At 31.6% G+C, this 12,753-nt stretch overlaps 2 long non-coding RNA genes across 2 annotated transcripts in view; both read left to right on the top strand.

Moving 5' to 3' along the window:
• Window positions 1-12,753, top strand: part of LOC309661011 — a 736,889-nt gene that overhangs the window by 182,291 nt on the left and 541,845 nt on the right. The window lies entirely within an intron of this gene.
• Window positions 8,810-12,753, top strand: part of LOC309661019 — a 137,646-nt gene continuing 133,702 nt past the window's right edge. The window contains exon 1 of the long non-coding RNA XR_014263798.1: window positions 8,810-9,047. This is a non-coding gene — a long non-coding RNA (uncharacterized lncRNA). The remainder of the gene's footprint in view (window positions 9,048-12,753) is intronic.

Below are 12,753 nucleotides of genomic sequence, written 5' to 3'. Positions count from 1 at the left end.
AATTTAAGGCTTTGGGTCTGACTATCAGTGAATGTTACCAGGAGAGCTGCAGGTTTCTTTCTTGCTCACCCACTCCAATTTTTATGTCTTTCTCCTTTGCAGTCTTGAGAATTTTACTTATAAACATTCAAATAAAATGATATTTGTTATATTTATGCAACAACTTCAGGTGTTTTGTTTGGGGGATTTTCTCAGACATTTAATTTTTGCTATTATTAAAAAGAGAGCTGGCATGTAATTTTGTAGATTCATAAATTTAGTTGTAAAGATCATTTTGAAAATGTTTTAGAGATTAAACTAGGAAAGAGTAATTTACAGATATTTGAGAAACTTCCAGCACCTTTGTTTTAAATCTTTTAACAATATAGCATAATTTTTATATTATCTCATTTTGAATGACCTTATTATTAGGGAATGTTTATATTTTTTCACATGCATTGAGCTTTGAAAAAGAAAAGCTTTTATAATTCCAGAAGGAATAGTATTTAAATGATATTTGATTATAACCACAGTGTTAAGAAATGATTCTGTAAAACACAAAATCAAAATAAAAGAAAAATTAGAAGGTATGATTAAAATCAAAGACTCAGAGGTAATTTTAGAGATGCATATCCACAATTCTCTTTGGATATTTCTCTAGTAGAAGAAAACAAGAAATTAGTGAGTTTTTCTGGCTAGATCACTCATTACTCACTCATTTACAACTTTTTTGGTTTGCTCCTTCTACATGCCTAACTCAATTCTTGAGATAGAGCAATAAGTAAGAATGACAAAATGGTTCCTCATAAAGCTTGCCTATGTTATAGTGAACAAAGCAGAAAATCAACTAATAAAAATATAAATAAAACTCATGGAGTGATAAGTGCTAGGAAGAAAAAGCAGAGTAAGCAGCCAGTGGGCCAGAGGGATGAGAGCAATTTTTAAAATGATTGTCAACAAAACCTCTTTGGGAGGTCGTATTTTAGCAGAGACATGATGATATGAAGGAGAAAGCCATTATAAAATCTGGGGACAAAGTGTTCTGAAGATATAAAAATGAGAGCAGAATTAGCCTGATGTGTTCAAAAAGTATTGACATTGGCAGTGTGGTTGGCATGTGAGATCCCAGGAGAACATGGTAAATAGCAAGCAGGGAGAGGAAGACAGGGGTCAGATCATATACGGGCTTTTGGGTGATCTGTCCACAGAATTCACAGCTATACAAGGACAGTTTTGAACAACAGGCATAAACCATGACTGTCCTAGGTTCTCCAGGTCAAATTGCTGCACTGACTACAAACAAGATATGGAGTTTATATTTTACCATAAGTGTAACAGAAAAACTTACAAATGTTTTCTGTGGAGGGGTGTTGTGAGCTGACTTAGTATCTGAAAGACCACTCTGGTCCTGTTTCATCCATTTATTTTATACTCTGGAACTGAATATGTAGAAAAAGTCCTGAGGTAGCAGGAGAGGAAACATTGAGGCCAATTCTGAGGCCCAGGTGGCCATTATTCAAGAGGGAGAAGATGACTATTCAGGTTAAGAGGGTCACTGCTGATTACTTGCAGATTTGGAAGTGTTAAGAATCTTTGGAAGCAGCAAGTAGTAAATTTACTTTAGTAATGAAATAAATATTTGTGTGTGTGTGTATGTGTGTCTAATATATATACATATTTCAATTATAGGTAATATTTACCAAACTAAGATATGTTAGTAAGTTATATACTCCAAGTTAATAAAGGTTATTTTTTTAAGATACAATAATTTTTCTGCAGGTTAAAAGCAATCATATTAATACTATGACCTTTATATTGTATAATATCATTTTTATGTTTCTCCAATAACTCATAAGAAGATTAAGGATATTTCGTACACTGGAAATAGCGTGACCCCTGGAGTTACGATAACCAAGTGTCTGTCACTTGCAGCCATGTATTTTTACACATTCCCTAACCTTTCTAAGCCTCCGTTTATTGTCTTTGTATGCGTGGTTAAGAGGATTTAAAGAGCTAACAAATTTAAAGATAAAAATATAGATACTGTTTCATATTAAACTCCTCAGAAAATGGTAACTATTTATCATCATCTTCATCATTATCCTCATCATCATCACTGTTACTACTCATTGAGATCTGGACCATGATGTTTCTGTCCGCACCAGGTTTTGAAAATGGGTATTTTATTCATCCAACTAAATGAATAGGATTCTTATAAAAGTATCTACCAACCCAGCTTCTTGAAGACTCCTAAAAATAGTATTTAGTAAATTTAAGTTTTAAATCAGAGCTACTTATGTAGAAGGAGATCATTCCAAACAAAACTTTTCCATAGGATTTTTTTAAAGGAAAAAAGTGTGTGACCAAAATTATCTTGCCTATTTTGCTTTTTAAATTACTAAGTGCTAAGTAGAGAGAGAGAGAGAGAGAGAGAGAAAGAGAGAGAGCACAAAAGAGAGATGCTGATTAGTAATTTTATTTTTCCTGTTATTATTGTTAAAGTTGGAGAATAGGTTGTTTAAAAAAGTGTTTCCATAATCCTTATTGCACTGAATCTTCATTAAATTCAGTAAAACAATATATTAAATATTATTTATTATGTAATAATATTTCAGTTATTTTTTGAAACAGAATATGTAATCATAGAGATTAGTTGATTTGTTCAGGATTATACAATAAATCAATGGTAGAAATTGTACTGCAATGTATATCATATAATCTTACTTAAACTCTCAGTGTTATTAAGTCACAAATAAGAGCCATCCGTGTAATGAGATTTGGTTTCTTTATAAAGTTGTGTATAATTTGTTAAAAATGCTTTATCAACTCCCTTTATATATGTATTTTTTATTTTACTGTAGTTCTACTGTAGACTACTGTAGTTCTACTTCTATTATATCTGAATAATAATACCTTTCTTTCCTTCTCAATTTTGCTCCAATATCTGTAATACTTCAAACCTTATCAAGAATTAGGCCTGATAAGAAGGTTCTAATGCTGGATGACTATAAACCTAGTGACATAGCTTTCCTATGAATTTATTTTTAACCTTAAAAAAATTTGGATGTCTTGATTTTTCAATTTTATATGAAAATTACAAAGTGATGTGTTAACACACACACACATATATATATATATAGATACAGATATATAGATACATGTCAAATTACATAAGGTATATAGATTGCTAGCTAATAACATAGACCTAATTGTAATTTATATTAATATTCATAAAAAGGGAGTTATATTTTGACCACTAAATATCTAGCTTTAATTTATGTATTCAAAAATATTCAACAGATCACTGCTTCTGAGGACCATTCATATTTATGGGACAAATGCATATACATACATACACTCTTTGCTTTCTTACTCCCATATTCGTCATCAAGTATCTATTGAAGAATTGATTTACATTTTTGAAAATCCTTAATAATCTGAATGTATATGTTCAAATATCCTTCACTTTATCTCTATATTTTAGCATTTTAAGTTCGTTGTGTTTATATTTGTGAAATAAATAATAGTACATAATCTCACCATGGAAACTTAAATTGATATGTCTTTCATAGTTTTTATACCTTTCAAATGTTAAAATAGAGAAAAATAAAATTTAAATAACCATTTTATAGAAATAAAATATTAATGTGATTATTCTTTATCAGAACAAAATTTACTCTAAAAATAAAACACATATTTACCCTAGAAAATATGGAATTGGAATTCCATATTGGAATTCAAATATGTTTAACTTTGAACATATTTTAATAAAATATTGAAATGAATCGTGTTTAAAGTATGAATAATATTCTATTTTTTAATTCTCTGGCATTACTCAAAAAAGCATTTTAATTCAAAGTTAGGATATTGCTTTGTCAAGATTGAATTGACCAGACCTTATCCATGTGGAGATAATGTATTGATAGCGCATGACGTAAAGAGCACATAGTACAGACTCTCGCATGGTTCTGAATAATCTCCTTCTTTTTGGTAAATGTAACTGTCTTCTATCATATATATATTAAGTTGACTTTTCAAATTGAGGGTGAAAAATGGTTTATAATAATGGTATCTCTTATGGCCTTGATACCATCTTAAAGTAATTTTTAACACATCACTTCATCTGTCATAATAATAATATCATTTTTTCTCTAATACTGACTAAAATTTAACTTTAACCTTCACATCTCAATTTGTATTATTTTTAAAAAGGAAAAGGGAGAGGTATAAACTATATATGTGAAAAGTTACCTTTTAGAATTCTGTTCTGAAAAATAATATTAATTGAATATTTTTGGCAAATCTTCCTCTGAGTAAAAATGAAATATTCTTTTAAAGTGCAAACTTCCATAAACAAGATGCTAACTTGCCCAAATACAAAATATAACACAACTCATTCAAATTTATATAATTAATTCAATGGCAAATTATATGACCTACTTTCATGCAATTATCAGTTCAACAAAATCTCTCACTCTGAATTACTGGAAATATGTTGGTGCCCATGAGAACCAGCGGGGTGCTGTCTATTTTAAGTTTGCCTTAATAGCAGGTTATGATCAGCTTTAGGATATTTTCACTCATTTAGTAAGTTATCAGTTTTTGAGAGCAGTAAAGCTGTATCTAATGTATTACATAAATCATCACCTAATTTGTAGTAAATAATAGTCAAGAGATAAAAATGATTCCTTTTTTCCTCTCCAGTTCCTTAGTTGAACTTAACTGATGAAGAAGCATAGAATAAATGATCTTTTTTCTATAAATGAAAAACGATCACTTCATTTTTCATTTATTTTTATGATAGAAGGGTTAATTGGTTTTCTACTATAGTAGTGAAGGGTTAAGGGAGAAGATTTACACCAGTACCAGGTACTTTGTCTCATATATTAAGCTTACATTTACATCTCAATTGCATACTTACAAAGAGAAATAGGTGAGATTCTAAATTTTGGTCTTAAGTGTTTAATAATTTGAAAATGTTCAAAACATCTGAATTGGTGACAATATTGAAACTCAGAAATTGAAATGAGATTCGAATGAGGTAAAACATATTTCCCAGCTCTCTTTGTTACCACAATTCTATTTTAGTAGCTTTTTATCAATAATATTGATGTCATTTTCAGGAGTTTTGTAAAACATATCCACATCTTGTTTTTGTAATAAAACAAATCGGCAACAATGTTACTTTTTATGGATGTTTGCAATTCTTAAAGATTTTATGCCTGATATTTTCCTACTAATACCTGAAACAGGTATGTTTACACAAAATGCAGTTGATTTATATTAAAGAATGTTATAATTATTTAAATGTAAGTTATTTGTTATTAGTCATAAATTCACCCAAATAGTTTACTTATGTTTTACTTTAATTACTAAGTATTTCATACTTATTCTTCATAAATGAGATAATGAATATATGTTTCTTCTGTGGCATTAAGCACTATCTATCTGAATGTCAGCTAAAATTACTTATTTCAGGAAATATATTGCTACCTCATAAAACTAAATGATGGTTTATATATTTATTAAGGTTAATTAAGTAGACATGTTAATTTACTCAATGGTGAATCATTTCTCCTTCAGTGGTTTATAATAATTTTAATTCTTTATAACTGGAGGGTAACTTTTCCATTTTTCAAAGGCTATTGTGATCATCAGTGTAAACTTATTAAATAGTTTGATTTAGCTCCACCCAGAAGCATGCATGCTATTCTCAGCCACTCAACATTTTAAGAGATAAAGCAAATTCAAACACAGAAGATGCATTTAACCTTTCTTACTCTCTCACATTTTATGTTTTTTTCCTAATTTAATAGTTTGTGGATGTCAAGCATCTAACATCCCCACCCACTACCCAAGACTCAAATTTTCTTTATGTATGTTATCTTGGAGGGAGAGTGTGTCTACTATCCAAAGCATAAGGGACCAGATCCATTCCCACAGGGCCACTGCCACTACCTGAGGACCAGGTACATTATTGTGGTTAGTCGTCTGATGTTTCTCAGAACTAGTCTATTCCACATAGCCCCACATATGTCAGGACTTAGTGAAGAAAAGCTATGTGGATGTTAAAGGCTGCGAGGAAATGATTCTGTGCCTGGCCTTTGATATAGTTCCTGCTGCCCAGACTTTGGAGCATTCTTAATGCCTACATTTTTGCCAGGCCTATACCCTGAAACGATTATCTATCTGGGACTCTGTGATAAATGCCAAGTGAATTTCACTTTTGCCTAAGGTAACATGAATTAATTAATGTTGTGTTTTACTAGTTAATCAGTAAGTGTCTTTTTGACTTGTGTTTTTTCCATATTTTATACTTAATGTTGAGATATACTTTTTCTCTCATGCTGTTTTATCTCTTTGGAGCTTTGCATTTTTAGGGGAAAAAAATACAGTCCTGATTCTGCAACGGGTGTCAGAAATATAAATCTGTAGTTTGAGAAGCTATAGAATTTTTCTGAGATGTAATTACTTTGATAACCACTATTCTGGCTTCTATCATTTATATTAGCTTTGTCTCTTGAACTTCATAAAGCAGAGACAGATAGTATGTACTCTTTGTTTAAAGCTTATTTTCCTCATCATTATGCATATAACCTTCATTCATATCATTTAGTGTAGCAGTAGTTTCTACTTATTGATGTGTCATATTTGATTGTACAACTACATTGTTGTTCTATTATTGATTCTACTTTTAAAGAGTAATTCAGTTGTTTTTGGAAATATTTTGAATATGGTTGCTTTGAACAGTCCTGTAATTTTTTTTTTTTTTTTTTTTGGTAAATATTTGTGCTTATTTCCATAGATAGATGATAGATAGATAAATAGGTAGGTAGATAGAGATAGAGATATAATAAATATATATTGCATAATATATATTTGAAATTTCTTAGTGAAGAAGAGAAGAAGAAAAAGCTTAGCTTCAGTGGATATTAATAAAAAAAGTTTGCCAAAGAGGTTTTAATCACTTCTCATACTCACCAAAAATATATAATTTTATACATGTTTGGCATTCTTACCAATATTTGGTATTATTAGTTCTTTTAATTTTCTAGTTGATATCTCATTGTGATTTTAATTTGCATACTAGCCATTTGCTATTTCTTAATTGAAGTACCCATTAGAATTTTTGGTCCATTTTTAAACTGAGTTTCTTATCTTATAATTATTGATTAGCATTTCAATTTTTATTTATTTGAATTTTGTAAAACAATTGAAGTATAGATGACTTACAGTATTACATTAGTTTTGGCTGTACAACATTGTGATTTGGTATTTTTGTAACTTATACACCATACAAAGTTATATAAAATATTGACTATATTCCCTTGCTGTACTCTACATCCCTGTAACTTATTAATTTTATAATTGGTAGTTCATACCTCTTAATTCCCTTCACCTATTTCATTCCTCCCATCACCCTTTTACCCTCCAGTAACCTCTAGTTTGTTTTCTGTATGTGTGAGTCTTTTTCTGTTTCGTTATATTTGTTTGTTTGTTTTGATTTTGAGATTCCACATCTAAGTGAAAACACACACGGTATTTGTCTGTGTCTGGCTTAGTTCACTAAGCATAATACCCTCCAGGTCCATACATGCTGTTGCAAATGGCAAGATGTTTGATGCTTTTTTGTGTTGTGTGTAATAAATCTTTGCCTAATCCACCAAGCTCGTGAAAATAGTTTCTTATATTTTCTCCTAGAAGTTTTCTAGGAAAAAAAAAAAAGAGACTAACCAAGTGTGTATTTTCCCAAAAATGAAGCTTGCTATTTTAAAATAAAATTATAATTACCATGCAATTATTAATTGTAAATTGTATTAACAAACTAAAATATATACATATATATATGATCTTTTCATTTGTTAAAAGACATTTAACAAAATTCAACATCCATTTCAGATTACAAAAAAACTCTCATCGACATGAAAATCAAAAGATACTTCTTAAAGTGCCTGACAAAGAACAGTTAGGAAAAAAACCTATAGCTAACATCCAACTGAAAGGTAAGAAATGAATTATTTCCCCCTAAGGTCAGAAACAAGACAAAGATGTCCACTTTCATGACTTCTATTAAACATTGTACTGAGGTTCTAGTCATTGCAATCAGGCAATAAAATAAATAAATAAAGTCAACCAGATTGGAAACAAATGAGTAAAACTGGTTTTATCTGTAGACAACATGATCAGCTATGCAAACAATCTTCCCTTCATGATATGCTGCCCTATAAATTTCTGACTTGCTTAGCCAGCCCCACAATTGCATAAGTCAGTTTCTTATAATAAATCTACATACAGTTGATCCTTGAACAACAGGATTGAACTGTGTGGGTCCACTTATATGCAGATTTTTTTTAATAAATACTACAGTACTACAGCGTCTGCAAATGGGTTGAATCCGCAGATGAAGAACCCCAGATAAAATAAAATTTTACTGGCCCGTTTCTCTGATTGAACCCTGTCTGATACAGTCATAAAGCTTCTTCTGAAATCCGCATTACCATTTTATTTTATTTGAATATGTTCTAATGAATTAGGATTCCTATGACAGTCAAAACAATATTTCCAAAGACTATCTCATGTGTTATATTCCCTCATACATCTACTAATTCATTAATGAATTTCCTCATTTAACCTATATTTTCTAGGGTTTAGATATGCTGCCAAGAACTCAGACTTCAGCTAGAATTGGGGAAAAAGTTTGAGTATCTTAATACCGGTATCGCTATTTTTCTAATAGTCAGATTCTGTAGTCATATGATTGGCGTAGGTGTCAAATTTTTTTTTTCTTTTTTTTTTAACATTATCATTTATTTATTTATTTTGGCTGTGTTGGGTCTTCCTCTAGTTGCGGCAAGCAGGGACCACTCTTCATCGCGGTGCGCAGGCCTCTCACTATCGTGGCCTCTCCTGTTGCGGAGCACAGGCTCCAGACGCGCAGGCTCAGTAGTTGTGGCTCACGGGCCCAGTTGCTCCGCGGCATGTGGGATCCTCCCAGACCAGGGCTCGAACCCGTGTCCCCTGCATTAGCAGGCAGATTCTCAACCACTGCGCCACCAGGGAAGCCCAAGGTATCAAATTTTATCAAAGAATCTGGCAGAAGATGACACATACAGACTTTTTGATCTGATTGAGGGCAGAGAAGAATGTGTCAAGGAATTTCAAAATCAGAGTACATGTAATTAGCAATCTCGACAATGATGGCTGGATTATTACTTATTTTAAGATCAGTTCCTTTTTAAAGGTAATTCTTGGTCTTCGCCAAAATGACAGAATGGCTAATATATATTGTTCTGAAAAAATCCTTAGTTGCTATCAAGGACCTTTCTTAGACTTTTTAAAAATGATATATGAGGGACATAACATGATTCTTCAGATTGAACCAAATCTCTGAGGTCCCATTATATGCAAAGTTCTGCAATAAATATTGTGAAGATATCAAAATATATTTGTAATGTAAGGTATAATATAAAGTGGTAATTTTCTCTAAAAGTGGTTTTCTATCTAATGCAATTGTTATTACTGAGATATACACATCAGTTATCCATTCATGAATATCTACTCTCATGAATATGTTAACTACCGAAATCTCTATTACTTTCTATATCAAATATTGAATTAAGGCCTATGCACAATAAATTTAACAAAGTCCCTACAAAACTTAAATCATCATCCACTAATTCATACAAAATTATGCATTACACATAAAACCTTTCTAATCAGAAATATAATAAATTAAATCCAAGTCAGTATATTTGGCAAAGTCTACTTTATAAACTGAATAAAAAATGTCATTATGTATATCATGTTAATATGAACTTAAATCACATTGAAAAATACATAAACTTCTGAAATGAATCAAATGATCACAATAAAAAGCTAGTGACTTTCAGAGCTAACAGCATCATTGAAATGGATAAGATGTAGTACAAAGCAAACTTTCAAAATATTTTCAAAATTATATTTGATATAGCACCCAGGTAATTATGAAATGCCACAATTAATCTAAAAAAGTTTTCACACCACATCAGTAATAAAGACAACAACAACAAAAACAACCCTAAGATTAGGATGGATAGGACTTGTTATTTTGAATATTTTATCAAGAAACAAACAATACATGGAAAGAAGCAGAACTAAGAAGTATTTAAGCATCTGTCCTAATCACAGTTTGCCTAATTTTCTTTTACTTCACGGACTATATGTCCTGATAAAACCTATGTTGGAATTATGACAACAAAGAAGTAGAGGAAAGTTACCTTTGTGATATGATCTGAAGAGGCCTAAAAGCATTACCTGCCTCCTCACCAGATAAAGTTTAGAGCATTTTTTAAAATTTTAAAAATAAGAAAAAAAAATGCAGAAACTGACTTTTAAAATTATATAAGTTAGCTTGGAGGAGGAAAGGATAGTGAGCTAATCTTCTTCCATTTAACAGGGGACCACAGATTAGCTTATTAAATTAGGAAGTTGCTGGTTTTGAAAGTTAAGGGAAGGTGTGATGGTTAATGTCTTAAGGAAGACAAAAAAACAGGGTGAGTTAGATCAAGAGGCAGAACAAGTTTCAAAAGATTGTACAGCCTGAAGTACGCTGATGGGGAAATAAAATGGAAGCAAACTGATAAGAGAGGCTTAGTATATGTTTTACATACTTTGCCAGTTTGTTGATGCCATGTCTGAATTCCACAGTGGGCTCGGACCTTACTCTGACATCTAAAGAGCAAATGTCAGGGGAAAGGCAAGAGTGAATTTTGCATGCATATATGAGAGTCCAACTGCTGACAGTTTCTCAAATATAATAAATAAATGATAAATATTTCATTTTATATATTACTCTTAAATACTAATCTTTCTTCCCGGAGCAATATTAATTTAATTTATGAAAAAAAAATTTAAGCCATCTACTTCTTCTGGTAAAGGTTAAACAGTTTCTTGTCAAATAAAAGCATGCTATTTCTTAAACAAAAGGGCAGGTTTGTTAATATTACTTGGATTTACTTGCACATATGTCTTAAGTCTTACTGGATGATTGGATGAGTTGACCTTTATGTCTATCAAACCCTGAGGTTTTATGATTTATGATTAAATAACTTTCATTTATTCTTATATAATAGGAAATGTGATACATCACCAAAAGTTTTAATTAAGTAGTTCTTTTCTAATCATAGAGATTTCCCTGCAAAGGACACAGTCATAAATAAGAACAACCAACTCTAAGAGGCTTTATTTTGATCATCTTAGTGAGTGGCATGGTTGGGACTTCAGGCACCAGGGTCAGAAGTTTGCAAACTAATTGGAAGAATAGGTGAAAGACTCAAAACGAGCATGTCAAGATGGACCAAGAATTCATCACTCTTTTCCATTTATTAGTTCTGTAACCTACAGCAAATCTTTTTATAGCAAAGGGTTTTATGAAGATTAAAGAAAATATTCTATGTGTAGCCACTTCCCCAATTATAAGTTTTGTACAAATTTAAACATTTTTACTCTTAAATATTATCATGAATTTATATTTACATTACAGTTCTAGAACTATGTATATATAAATCTTCTATATCAACTTCTGTACATTTGTAGCTCCTGTTCTTATAATACTGCAGGGACAAAAAGGCCTTTTCTAGAAAACAAATGTGGTAGAGGACAAGAGAGAGAAACATCCTTCAAGGCTTCTAATATTCTTGACCACATGCAGGTATATAAACTGATGCATCTTCTAGCTTTGTACCTGTGCCTTGTTTAGTCAGCCATAAGTTTGCGACTCAAAGTAATCATTAACTTGTATAAATAAGGTCTAGCGAAAGAAACTCTGGAGGATGCATATACATACTCAGTGATTAGTTGATAGAAGTTAATGGAGAAAATGGAGTCAGGGTTCATTTGAACCACAATAGTTAAAGTCTGTTTTTTTAACCTTTCTTCAAGTCTTCAGTTTTCACCTCCTCATCATTTTAGTGCTTTTTCTATCTCTGTATCTTTTTCTTGGTGTATACCAATTAAAAGTACAGGAATATTTCTTATAAAAAATGACTTATTAGCTAGAATCAAATTTTATACTTAACATTTAGTAGCTTTCCTTTTGAGCTCCATTATTTTTGTGAAGTTTGGTCCCTTTCAAATTGTACTGCATTAATAGAACCTTCAAGATAACCAAAAGGAGGTTCTAAAAGCTAGGACTTAAACAGAAAAACTTTTTACAGTTGGTGCAAGAAATTATCAAAATATAATTTAGGGACTTCCCTGGTGGTGCAGCGGTTAAGAATCTGCCTGCCAATGCGGGGGACACGGGTTCGAGCCCTGGTCTGGGAAGATCCCACATGCCGCGGAGCAATTAAGCCCGTGCGCCACAACTACTCAGCCTGTGCTCTAGAGCCTGCGAGCCACAACTACTGAGCCCATGTGCTGCAGCTACTGAAGCCCGGGCTCCTAGAGCCCATGCTCCCCAACAAGAGAAGCCAGTGCAATGAGAAGCCCACGCACCACAACGGAGAGTAGCCCCTGCTCACCACAACTAGAGAAAGCCCGCGGACAGCAACGAAGATGCAACACAGCCAATAAATAAATAAATATAAATAGATAAATAAATAAATTAAAAAAAAATATATATATATATATATATAATTTATACAGCCCAGTACTGTTTAGTACAGCCCAGACTGAATAATATTAAAATAGTATATTGATTTTTTTAGATAAAGTCCATAACAGTTCAAGCTGATTACTGAATAGGTCACTTAGAATATGATAGCTACTTGGTAATCAGCAACACTTTAAATGTAG

The sequence above is a fragment of the Balaenoptera physalus genome (assembly GCF_965194825.1).
Source record: "Balaenoptera physalus genome assembly, chromosome: 5".
In the NCBI taxonomy this organism is placed as follows: Eukaryota; Metazoa; Chordata; class Mammalia; order Artiodactyla; family Balaenopteridae; genus Balaenoptera; species Balaenoptera physalus.
Note: the sequence above shows the minus strand (reverse complement) of the source record. Positions and strands in the feature narration are given on the sequence as shown.